The 14029-nt window shown below is 38.6% G+C and overlaps 1 protein-coding gene across 4 annotated transcripts in view; it reads left to right on the top strand.

Annotated features, from left to right (window-relative positions):
- jcada (junctional cadherin 5 associated a) overlaps nucleotides 1–14029 on the top strand; it is a 61520-nt gene that overhangs the window by 22914 nt on the left and 24577 nt on the right. The gene's annotated exons all lie outside the window — the stretch shown is intronic.

Genomic DNA, 14029 nt, shown 5'->3' on the forward strand with positions numbered 1-14029 from the left:
TGGCTTCTTGGAAACATTGCCCTGGTATGTGTCTGTGTGTGCCCTGCAATGGATTTGTGTCTTGTCCAGGGTGTGTCCCACTTTGCAGCTGTTGCTGGCCAAGGTAGGCTTGAGCTCTCTCGTGACCCTGCATTGGATCAAGCAGTTAGAAAATGGACAGATGGATGAATCAGAAAACTCCTAGGAAATATTTTGGCTCTATAGTAAGGCAGGGCTTCTGGACATTGGAATGCACATGGCCTTATAAACCCACTTGTTATGTGCGAGTTCATTCACTTTGTGTCAGTGCATCAAGCTCTGTGATGACATGGCCAAGCTGCAGTTAGGAAATCAAATTCAGAATGTCGTGCTGACTCCATTATGGGCCGCTTCCTTCAATTGTAGGTTAACTACAACGAGTTTTGTTCAATATTACGCTCTGATCAAAATTATTATTACTTTTCATAATAGAGTGAAACGATTTGCAGCCAAAATGTCATATCTAGACTTCCACCATCTCACCATCCATATAGGATCAGTTATGAGGTTGCCTAAATGCTGTTGAAATGTCCCCCAAAACGATCTATGCAATACATAAATACCAGCAGCTACATAAAGTATTACACAGTCCACACTGAGTGGATTTGTTGAAATGGTGGTTATGAGCTCAGTGACGATATATAGTTGTTAAAGAATTTGTTCACGTTCAGATGACGGCGGCAGTATGCATGGATTCACTGCATTGTTACAGAAACGCAATGTTTTAAAATAGCTCGGATCCATGCTGGACGCAGGAGTATATCGGCACACGTCAGAAGTCCAGATTGATCCGTTCTTGTCCGAGTGGAGTAAGTGGTGAAGCAGAATCAATCTGAAAAACCAATAACGGAAGAGCAAGCAGCAGCGAGATGTGTTATCTGATGCCTTCTTGCTGGGCGCCAAAGAGGAGGGAAGTGGAAAAATGAAACATCTGCAAATGTATTTGACCGAGAATTGGAATGAGCGGACAGTAGTGACGTATTATAAAGCATTTCAAATCCACAGCAGTTATCATGTCTCTATCAATTAAGGGATTTGTATAAAGTATCCATATGCGGGAGACAAGGAGGACCTGTGTAGTGTAGTGTAACCGTAAAGAACATAAAACACAAGAAAAATTATTATTAATTAAGTAACTTATTAGGTATGAAGTAGAATGATTAGTACACAATAAAACTACTTTAAGTGGAAAAAAAGTGTTTAAGGGATAATTGTCTTGGATAGGAGTGTACAGGTTTTGGATTGCTTCATACCCTTTTTCATATGGCTTTCATTTTGTTGCAGTTTTGGGGTCCTACGTTTGTGAGAGAAAATGTGTGTTTCTGTGTGACTTTAGTCCTCTTACTAGGCTGGACCTCACTGGTGTTCCTCAGGGCTTTATATTAAGACCTGTATTTTGTTTAGCTTTTATGGAAGCTCTCAATTATACAAATTCTTACTCGTCGGGACGCAGTCGTCCATATTTGTACTGATGATGTCTGTCTCTGTGCTTACCGATTTTATCGCTGCTGTTGGGAACATCACTGGAATGTCTGCCTTTTGTCTTATCAGAACTGCTTGGCGACATCCTGTATTCTCAATACTCGTTTAAGGTAACACAGTGGTCAGGAGTGCTGCTTCATAGCTAAAGGTTCTGGGTTCAATTCTGGCCTTTAGTGCCTTTCAGGTTGGAGTTTGCAAATTACCGCTTCATTCATACAGCTTTTCTCTAAAGCATTAAAGATATACAAATATCCAGGGTCTACTGGTATTCTACCCCTCGCGTGTAAGAGAAGCATGGATGTCGTAGGGCATTATCAGAACTCTTCCAACAGTTGCTCAAGACAGGGCTAACACCCTTTGTCTGCAAAAGTGCTGCATGCTAATTCCAAGCCATAAAAAGGGCCACAAAACTCAAGTAATCGTAGAGAAATAAATCTTTTATAATGTATATGGTGGTGGAGAGAATAATTAGAACTAAACTAGAGGAACATCTAATTGGAAACAGTAATCCTAAGGGATAGTCAGTGTGGTATTATAAAAAATAGGTCTTATATTACTAGAATTCTTGCAATAAGCAACAGCGCCAAAGGACTCACAGAGCTGATATGGTTAGTTTTTCACAAGAAGTTTAGGATAATCATAAATGATTAATGAATTGCAAGCAGTAGGCATTGAAAGTAATGCTTATATTTGGATTAGGAGCTGGATAATGCACTTTAAACAGAATATAGATAAGATAAGATCACTTTATTAGCCAAATACAATTTCTTGCATTAGGAATTGTCTTTTCACATACCCCAGCTTGCTCTCCATGAGACATAGACACACAGACAGGGAGAGAAGCTTGGGGTTAGAGCGCAGGGTCAGCCATTCTACAGCGCAGGGTTAAATGTTCATATTTTGAGTAGTGAAGTACCATCAGGATCTGTATTAGGACTACTGCACTTAATAATTTATTATTTTTTCTAATGTTGTTCCCAATTAGATTCTGGTATATTCAATAAGCTAGTCGGGTTTGTAGGTGATACCTAAATAAGGGGATTAACAAGCACTGCAAAAGTTGCAAAAGAAAGATTTAGATACAATTCTAGACTGAGTAACCACTTGGCAGATGATATATAATGTAGGTATGGACAGAGTACTGCATATAGGAAGTAAAAACATACACTAGAGATATACTGTAAAATGGAAAATACTGAGCTTGAAGAAACTACTGTATGAGAAAGACTTACAGTAGGTGTTTATGTTGATTGTGAAGGAGACCCTCATATAGCCTGCGCGCAACCTTTCTCTACAGACCGATGTATAAAAATAACTTAGAGGTTTAAAAAATGCTCATACCTGTTACTGGCAGATCCATATCCATCAGTCTTAAATATTTGCTTGATGGTTGGGTTTCTAGGCCTGCAGTAAAAATCTCACTTGCCTACACTATAGACCCAAACCACACTGAACATTAGATATAAATATGGTCATTGCAGAAACCAGACAGCTTCTGGCACACTTCCACAGTGCCCTCTTGTAGTGTGGAGGAGAGCTGGCTTATAATAATAATCAGAATACTTTTGGTAGATGGTCACTAAATAAAGTCTTACCCATAGTCTGTTAATTCCTATCTGAAACATTAATGGACTACCTAGAGTCCAGTGCTTGTTCTGAGAGATTTAGGTTGTCTTGAATCCACCTGTTGGTGAGTTGTTCCATGTGGGATCAGTCAATATTTGGAACTTGCAAAAGCTCCCTTTTTCTCCAAAAGACTTTGGACTTTAAATTTGCTGTTGCTGTGTCTCATTTCTGTCCTCTGCTGCCTGCAAAGGTGTTTGTTTACATGTCTTCATTTCCTGAATTGAAGACTGCAAGGCTAGCCAAGTCTATACCTGATTAGCAGAATGCTAATGCATGTGATTCCTTTGATCACAATGTGTCTGCTTTATAAGCCATGTCACTGTCATCTCAAAGCAGTGAAAGCTGGTGATGGACCCTAATTAATATAAGACAGGCCAGCCTGGGTTTAAGTACAGCCCTGCAAGTACAACAACTGGGATTATTAGGAATAATATAGTAACACTAAGCCCTATGCCTTTTGGCAGGCATTTCATTAAATAAACTATGAAGTCATTTACTCTTTTTATAATATTAATGTTTTGTTCTGTTTTTGCTGTAAATATGATCAAATGCCTTTTTATTTAGACCTTGTTCTCTTAGGCAAATGTCTTTTACTTTTTTTCTTTCATTGGTGAATCAAACATTGAAAAATAGCATCATGGGGGGTTGCTCGCTTTCTAGAACTTGTCGTTAATGGAAAAGCAAAGAAGCAATTTTTTAGGTTGAAAATCAAGTTTTTTTTTCTGTGTATAATGTGTTATATTTTAAGGACCACAAAGACAAGACGATATGACAACAGTAACTAAAATATTGGAAGTAAAATTATAGGATTGCAAGTGATGTCGCAGCGTCCTGGACATCATTGAACATTAAACACAATGTTTAGATTCCCACTTAATCAGACTTAAGCCATCCAACAAATGTCTTTAGCATTTAGTTGCAAAGGTCCTAGATGGATGAAGTAAAAAAAATGCAGAGATAAAGAACAGCAGATTAAAAGCCATCACGCACAGTTTTCTATAACATGTATTAATTTTCTTCTTTGCAGTTCAGGAATCCACACAAGAAGTGTGCTACTAATTGACCATAGTTATAACAATGGGGCAAGTGCACCTTCTGAACAGAAACCTTCGTCGTGATGCCTTTTGTTATCTTATTCAAACCACGAGGCAGTGTTGGTTGCTAATTAGAAGTTCAACTAGCTCATGTTAAAATATAGTTTAACAGGTCTTTCATGGTTTGTAAATTTTTTTAACACAGATTCTCATTAAACAAGAACATTGTAAGAACATTTGCCTAGCTTTGAATAAATCTCAGTTAGAAACTTGGAAACTAGAGTGCTTAAGGTATTTAAATGTCTTATTACATGGGAATGTAATACTATATATCTAAACACTTTGTCCAAGTCACAGTCATGGGGGGAACTAGAGTCTATCTTGGCAAGTAACGCGTGCAAGGCAGGATACACCCTGGACAGAGTACTAGTCCATTACAGGGCAGACAGTCACAGTCACACCAGGGCCAGTTTTCCCAGAAGCCAGTTAACATACCTGTATTTTTGGACTGTGGGAGGAAACTGGAGGACCTGGAGGAAACCCACACAAACACAAAGAGGCAGTAGACCAGGAGTTGAACCCAGGGCCCCAGCACTGCAAGGCAGCAATGCTAACCACTGCACCACTGTGCCACCCATCCCATATAATATCCATTTAACAATCCTATAGAAGAAATTAACTGGAGTCAATTGTATGTACATTGCCAAATGTTCCTCTTCAAAGGAGGATGCTACTCTTGAGTGGTGCCAGGTAAAATAACTTCCGCTGAATGTTTAATCAGCTCTGCTGTGGTGTTTTATTAAAACTGGCCAGAGTGTACATTGTATGATGTACAACTGTTTAGCACACACAGAAAAAAAACATTGATTAAAATGAAATGGAGTCACCGAATACTATAGGTGCCCACAGTTCCTTTAAAAACATTACAAAGCTGTTGGGTTTATTTAAATCATGTATTTAATGGAGTTTTTGCTTCTAGAAATAAAGTGAAAACTCTCTGGGATTAATAGCTTTCTTATAACATTTCATTCCCCTTATGGAAGTAGAAACGTACAGCATGCTGAAACAAGCAATATACAGTATATTAAGTATGTGGCGTTTATTTGACTTTGTGAATGTGCGACATGGCAGCAGTCATTGTTCTGAAAATGTGACACAGGAAGTTATGACTTATGTTCTTCTTCAGAAGAGGTTACAGCAACAGATGCATTGCTATAATTAGTACACGGCGATAGTAATGATGGTGTAAGATTACTGAATCAAATTTGTTCAGAAATGAGCAATGCTAATATATTACATTGTCATTTGAAAAATAGTGCTGTACAGCGCCCTCTAATATATTAATATGGTGTGAGGTAGGAGTGTTATGGTTAGGGGAAGATTGGCAGAATGAATGTGGAAGCATGGAGACTACATCATTCAGAAAAGGAACTGATATAGACATGAAATGATTTTTAGGTGTTTGCTTAGGGGAATGAAAAACGTATTTTTACACTTGATTGCAAACATGGAATTCTGTACACAGTGACTCCTGTGTGCTCATAGGTTTTTTTTTCATGTTAGAACTTCCATATATGTAAAATAATCCGAACATAATGCCTTAACCTAGGACATAAGGATTTATGCATGACTTGAGACTGAATTTGTACAGCTGTGTAGGACTCGGAACTCTTAATTTCTTAATGATTCTCTTTCAGCATTCAGTTTCTGGGGTTACAGTAGGTGAAAAAATGTTGTTGTTTTTTTTTAATGGCATAATGCAGTTATTTGTCTGTTTTCCTTCCTTTTTCGGCTTCATCATAATGAGCTTTGGCTCACTGTTTTACATTTAATTGCACATAGATCTGAAACACTTGCAATTAAGTCCTTTGGGCAACACACATCCTGAGGAAGCAGAGTTGACTGGGTGATGTCATTGACAAAACCAAATGTTGCTTGAGAAAAACACAAAGTATTTAGTATTTTCTTACAACCTGTCTCTGTTACAGTACTGAAATAATATAGATGTAAAGAATGGATTTTGATTGATTAATGCAGACAATATAATATATTTCTTGAAAGAAGATTATGTGTTTTCCTCAAACCTTAAGAAGTCTATGTGACTGTGTATGTGTCATAGTGTGTGAGTGAGATTGAAGATCTCTGGTGTTAACATTTTAAAGACACAGTGGAAGACCCTTTACAAGTGTTTCAAGACAAGTTTAGGATCCGTTCTGTTCTTCTGTAACCTTTTCATTTTACAAGGCTAAATACTTTGATATACTGTAAAACATTGATACCTGAAAGAATACAAGGTAGACTTGGACACTTTAGGAATACAACCTGTATTAGTCTGTACTACAACATGTGCATTGTGCTTGTTCAGATAGTGGATACACTCGATATTGATGACTTTTGTATTGGTATCAGAATTGAATGCTTAGGACAAGCCATACTATACATGACCATTAGATTTTCTTGACAGTGTTAATAAATGACAAAGTGATGTCAGAGCCAAAACCTACCTACTTTACCAGCATATTTGCTTAACTTAACCCTGTATGGATTTTTGTTCTAAGCTTTTCATCAGTAGTGGCTTCAATTTACATTTTGTTTTTTTCAGTGTTTTTGAGATATTAAAGCCTACACTAATTCTAACCCAACTAAACTGAAATATTATAATTAATCATGGTTTTGTAAGCTAGAGTTTTTTTTCTGTTTTATCCTTAGGCTGTTTTACAAGTACCTGTTATAAATATTTAATTTACAATTTCATGCAGTGCAAATAGTTAATAGTGTAAGCTTCTGAGACAACCCCCAGAAAGCCTAAACAAGGAACATTTAAATATGACAGCTCCCAATAATCTGATCCATTTTTTAGTGCAATAACTGAGGAATTTTCCGAGACTTAACTGACCTCTCTGCTGTATTTTGTAATTAATATTATAACCGACTGCTGTGTGTGCTGACTGTAAAAGGCAGACGGAAATCAACCAGTAAGTTCCATGGAGGTTTGTGTTAGAGGAAAACCTGGGTAGTCCTTCACCCCCAGTCTGTCCTCTCTGTCATCAAGTGCCAGTGACACACAGAATGGGACTCACAAGTGAAGAGACTTTTGCCCATCAGACACATTGTCAGATTGTATTATGTTTATATATGATGTCACAAAGCGTTCTTTCAGGACCCTATGCAGACAACACAATCCGGGGGGAAGTGAAGAAAACACTGGGAAAAAGGCATGCTAGGGGATGGAAGAAAAACAGGGGGGCGTGTCCATGGTGCGCTGGTGTTCGGGGGAGGTGTGGCCCAGGCAAACAGTCCAAGGGAGTCCGAGGCAAATCCATAAGTATAGCAAATGTCCAAGACCAGGTGATCCATCCTAACAGACAAACAGAGTTAAAAGCTGGAGCGGGATCTGGCAGAGGGTCAGGGGAATAAAAAGGGGGTAACGGGATCAGGAATCAGGGATCAGTAGGTCAGGACGCCGTGATGAAGCCTGTGCCATCGAGTCGCTCATGGACTCACGGAAAGGCGGGCTTCCGGGCGTCCATCTTCCAAAGCTGAGCCCCGATAGGCAGGAACGTCTGGCTTATATAGGACGGGGGGCAGGAACCGGAGGCAGGTGAGGGAGATAAATACAAAACTAGGAAGGGCTGGAGCGTCCTTAAGAGGAGGGGTTTACGATCATGACATATGAATATTCAAATATATATAATAATATGTAACAAAATGAGATTAAAGAACATGATCAATAAAAATGTGTCACACCAGAAGAAGGCTCCGCAGCCGAAACGTTGCGTTTCCTTTCTTCTCTTTTCAGCCTGGAATAAATCTTTACTTGTTCCTAATTTAAATATAATCTGACTGTAAACATAAAGCATAAGTCTGTAAATAAGATTATACAATATAATACACTCTTAATTCATTCAGTCTGTATTATATTAGCCGGAGTATTTGAGATGCTGTGGTTTATAGAGGGCCAAATGTTTTTTTATAAAAGTAGTTTTATTAATGTACTTTTGTGTGTACAGTAGTATTTCTTACAGTATTACTCAAATGTACTTACACTGTCGATGAAACGAATTAGTGCTGGGTAACTATAGTCTTCTACTTTCTGCCCTTAAGTAGAAAGAAAGCAGTTGTTTGTTCATAACCGTGGAAACTAGACCACACAGCACATGTGTCCTATGCTGTATTATACAGTGTCATATATGCTGTAGAGAGGTATCAGATGCTGAGTGTTCCATATAGTACCATGAGGTACCATATAGTGTGTAATGTAAATGTTTTTAACAATGTTAATGTGTAAAATCCTTAAGAGCAAGATGTTAATACTGGCAGCATAGGGTTCTGATGGACTATCCCCAGAGACCACTGAAACGGTACAAACATTTTATCAGTTATATGTGTTGTGTTTTGTAATACTCAGATGTAAGAATAATTCTTACAATATGTAAATATTTTCAATTGAGGATAGTTTTCATTTCATCAGCCTGCTCATTTAGTAATTGCAAATTTCCCCAAGAACACTGAGACATAGGAGTATGTCAAATTCAGATGAAATGTCAGGTTCGTTAAGCAGTGCAGTTACTTTATTTGTGAGTAGTTGATGGGGGAATTCTTTTAATAGCCCAGCTCATAATGTTCTTATATATTGTTGACTTTTATTGTTCTCTACTGAAGGATGTGTTTTGGAACATTAAGGCTGTATAACAAGAATCTTTTTGTAGTGAAGTATTTTTTCCTGTGAAGTAGATCCTGGGAAACTGTACCAGGGCAGTTAGTTATTCCTGGATTAAATTGCTGCCCTCTAGTGGAGAATGTGTAGAACCCTTGTGTATATCAATAAATCAATAAGCCACACAGAATCCATTAAGATTAGGAACCATAGAGCTGCTAGCCAAGCTTAATGAATGCTTATGCCCATAATCTTCCATCAGTCCACTCATGAGTCACAACGATAACGTGCTTTACAACAGCATTAATATATGGAGGGAAACATTCGTCAAGTCAAACGTTTTTATAATAGCACATGAGATTTTCTTGTTTTGAATTTTAGTTATTTAGTCTTACAGCCTTGCATTAAGAATTACATTTAAAACGTAAAACTTGGATGTTTAAAAAAATCAAAAACTGGAAACTTTTAAAAAAAATGTCCTCCAAAAATGAAAGTGATTTCTACCATTTGGAATAAAGGTGCCACATACAGATACCCTAAAATGCAAAAATATGTTTTTCTTTAATTATGCTTTTTAAATTGCGGAACAATATCATTTCACAGAGACGTTGGTTTTCCAAATCAGGGCCCACATTTAGGCCTGCTGTCTTTCTGTTCTAATGTTATCTCAGAAAGATCTCACCGTTGTCTATAAATCAGTGTCTGGCACAAAAATATCAGCCTGGGAACTGTCATGATTTGCAGACAACATTCTTTCATCTTTTTAGCAATTTCAGTGTCAGTGTCTGTCTATTGTTATGTGAAACTGAGGTTATTTATTTATATGCAAGGCGTTGTCTCATTCAGTGCATATTTGTGAAACCATAAACTCCTATAAGCTTTTGGCTCTTATCTTCTTTGGCAGCTTAGTAGCAAATTTGCAAAATTGCAGGAAGCCACAAACTCAGAAACAGATGGGGATCTGCAAGAGGGGAAAAAAAATTAACGTTTTTTTATTTACAAAACCTCTTCATCTGATTGTGTACAACAAGCTGTCTTTACTTTTGCCTCTCCCAAAGCTTCAAAATAAAGCGTTTCAGTTCGGACACAGAAGAATGTTGGTTGTGCTTGTAGAAATCGTTCAAAGGCATTTCTGACATTTAACATGACCCGTTTTTGATTAAAGAGTAAATATATAAACTTATTGTTTTGCATAAAATTCAGAAATCTGCCAGAAGAAAAACTTTGAGGCCCAATAACTTTCCTTCTGCCCATTGTAGAGCAAGTATTTTTGTAACTTCGCATGAGCTTTTAATTTCCTTTTATGTAAGCTTTTACTGTATATAAGATGTTGTCATTGTTGACTATATTTCCCACTTGTAGGCTCCTGAATATTTACTGTATGTTAGAAAATGGTTTAATTGCTTCTTTGTTGGTTTTCTTTTTTTCTTGATTCCTTTAAAACTTCACTGTCTGCAAGGACAAGAACAGGAAGCCACCCAGATATTCAGTAGCTGGATGTGAGCCTTTTCATTTCCTGACTTTGACCAGGGATGCCTCAGTCACAGGCAGACAACCCCAGTCCTGATGGTTCTCACTCTTTCTGCTTTTCTTCCTATCTCACCTTACCTTGGTGACTTCACTGAACTAATTAAGAGGATAGGATAATGAAATGAGATGCATTCTCCACATTTTAATCGGGCGCTAATTGGGAGATACCTGACTGACTGACCACCACCTGGACTGGGAGGGTATAATGTTCACCAGGGTTCAACAAGTTTTTGGGGGATGTTTTCTGTTGGCCTAGATCACTTTGCAACATGTACCTGCAGCCTGTGAATTTGCATCACTGGGCCTGTCTCTCCTGTGAAAAGGGAGACGTGACTGGGAAAAAGGTGACTTAGGTGTCTCAGCTGTTAAGAAAAACATAAACAATAGGACTCTTGGGCTTTAAACATCCTAGAAATTTGTTTTAATTTACTTTGGTCCATAGAAATATTTTATATTATACATTAGCACTGATACCATCAGTTTCACCCCTTTCTGTCCTTCTGGAGAATTCTTGCTGTCTTGTTGTCCAGAGCTGTCTGAAAGCAGTCTCTGTCCTTCCTTAATAAACCGCTTAGTAAGAGCTGCCTTCGCCTCCTAGAACCACTGCTTACTGCTGTGCTTATTAGACACAGCCCAGGTTTTCTGTGAACCCTGGTCTTGCTGGGCACCTGTGAGCTGAGCTTGCAGTGTTATAAGCCAGGGTGGCACCTTGCCGATGTGAAAGGACATGGTCGGGCATTAGTCACCACGCATGCTATCTATTTCGCTCCTCTCCAAGAGCTAGATGGTGGGAACTCAGGGATTTATGCATTTTTAGATAAAAGGGTGTGTCTAGGATTTCATAGGATTTTTGTTCTCCATGATGAAAACAACAGTGAAGCATCAAACTTCACTTTCAGCAGTTTTACAGAAAATCAAATTTAGCGTGATTAGGGATAAAAAAAAACCAAAAGCCCAAGTGGCCTGTAAAGCTTTTTGGACTCCCTGTTACGCTGGGGACCAGCAAGTAAAATAAAATAGATGGACCCTATGCGGGTGACGCGATAACAAGGAAGCCGTTAACAGGGCGATCAGAAATCGTGGTCAAAAGGGAAAGCGAGAAGGTCCAAAAGCCAGAACCAGCAACAAATCTTCAACATCCAGAACAGGTTCCAGGATAGGTCAAGTAGCCTATCCAAAAGTCCATAAACAAGGAAGCAGTCAAGTTACGAGAAGGCTCTGATGTGACACAAGATTTAACCCCCAACTGAGCGGGGTAGAAACAGACAGCAGGATTTGAAGTAGGCTGAAGGGGAGGCGTGAATGGAGGAAGAAGGCCGCAACCGTGTAGGTGCCCTCTGGTGGCGGGATGCCGGTACTGTAACTCTCTGCAGTCACACCCTTCAAGCCACCAGGACCCATCTCTGAGCACTGCTCGGTGTGTATCTAACACTTTGTAATGGAGTGTCACGATCGCAAACCCCTCCTCTTAAGGGCGCTCCAGCCCTTCCTTGTTTGCCTCATTCCCCGCACCTGTTCCTTGTTCCAGCCACTTTTCAGTTCCCCCTTAAAAGCCAGACACAGACGCTAATCTGGGCTCTGCACTGGTTCCCGTATCATGCGAGCCTGGGTCCTAGATACGTCTGGCTCCGTCATGCTTTTAAGTTTCTGTTCCTGTTCCAGTTTCCCCTGCCGGTCCCGACCCGGTTCTGGTTTTTAATCTCCTGTCTTGGATGGATCTCCTGGCCATGGACTTTTGCCTTGGTTTTGGACTTCTCTTTGGACTCGTCCCCGGATTGTTTGCCTCGCTACACCCTCCCCGACCACCAGCACTCCTTGGACACGCCCCCCTGTTTTTATTCCCGTATCCTGCATGACTTTTTCCCAGTGTTTCCTCAGTCAACCCCGGATTGTGTCGTCTGCATAGGGTCCGGAAAGAACGCTTTCGTGACATGGAGCTGAAGTCTCAAGTCCCCGGCAGGACTCAAAAACAGCCTCCTTGAATTGCTGGGGCTGTCAATACAGTACAGTATGTGCTCAAAGCAGCATTAACACGACTCATTAACACGATACAGATAAGCTTTGAAAGCTGAAATTCTGCGCGAGCGTGGTTTCATATTCCAAAAAGTGGTGCTTAATTTATTACCTTTATTTCAAGTCAGATATTGGACCTTAAATTCCATTGGATAATTCCTTTGGACTATCTGAAAACAGTTGATTAGTCCCAGAAAACCGAAATGTAAATCAATATAAGTATTAAAAAAATAGTTTAATAAGCTCTGAATCAACATTCTCTTATGCCTAATGTCAAGTTTTCTTAACTCAATGTTAAATATTCTAGAAACTTACTACAATGTTATGTGTTCTAAAATACTGTATGCTAGAGCTTACTTACAGTCATTTTTCATAATCTAACAAGTGTAATGTTCCTTTGCTTAAGGCAGGATTTTTCTGCCATAGGTTTTATATGAGCATGTAATTCCATTGCATAAGGGATTTGGGAGTGTTTTAAGTGGGCTTTGTTTGAGCTGCTGATGTAGGATCAACAGGGTCAGAAACAGCAGTGAATTGTGGAGCACCTACTGTACTGTATCTAGAGAACAGTAGTTGACATTATTAACAGTGACAGAACAGCTAAAAACTGATCTTCATTTGCCTTAAAGCTTTGAACTCCAAAGTTTTTTAACTCTGTCTTTGGAATTGTGTCACAAACACCTGCAACCAAGGTGTCAAACTAGGAACCTTTGTTAGACAGTAACAATGACGTGGTAAAGATAGAGAAGGATAGAAGTAAACTTTTGTGACATAATAGGATTAGCCATACCATCCTCTATGGTTTCTGTTGTATTCCTGTTATCTGTTAAAGTACTTAACTTCATGTAGGAGGTTAAACATGCACTGCTTTTATCAAACCTCCAATAAAGTTGGCATACTGTACAAAGTATACAGAGCGGACAAAAACAAAAAACATTTTTAAATCAAAATCCTTGGTGTTCAGTTCTTGCAATGTTTGTGATGTACAGTTATTTCTTTATTTTGATTAACTTTTAAATATATCCACAGGACTGAAAAACTAAAGAAAAATGCTCCATGAAAAGCACTGGAGTCTCTAACTGAAGGTTAAAGGTCAAATCTCCAAAGTCTCCAGTGCTAATAGGTTTAAAGTTTTAATTTAAAAGCCTTAACGTATTAAATTCTCTGGCATACACTTAGGAAAGAAAGTCCACAGTTAGGGGGCTACTAGCTGAGCACTTTGTTTCCTTACTGTTAAAACTGCCTTTGAACCTTGATTAAAACCCACTGAGACCTACAGTAGCAGGTTGAGGTGCTCGTTGGTGTTCGGTGCTGGCAGTCTAAAAGTTTCCATTTCACTGCTTTTGAGAAAACTGTTATGTGTATTTATGTAATAGGAACTTAAATATAGATGTAAATATGGAAGGATATATATTCTGCTCATTATATTGCAATATGAATGATAACCTTGATGATTTTTTAAAATATGCTAAAAAGCAGACTTTTCTTAGGTATTCATAGACGTATAAAGTAATAACTACTAAAAAATCAGCTCTGCATGTTGGAGTTATGAAATACTAAAGCCGATGGCAAGTTGTAATACACAGATTATTTGGGGTATTATCTGAGTGATTGACTGAAAACACTCCACAAATCCATTATATCTAAATATAAACCAGGTTATTATTTT

This window comes from Lepisosteus platostomus, chromosome 8, assembly GCF_059453375.1.
Source record: "Lepisosteus platostomus isolate fLepPlt1 chromosome 8, fLepPlt1.hap1, whole genome shotgun sequence".
In the NCBI taxonomy this organism is placed as follows: domain Eukaryota; kingdom Metazoa; phylum Chordata; class Actinopteri; order Semionotiformes; family Lepisosteidae; genus Lepisosteus; species Lepisosteus platostomus.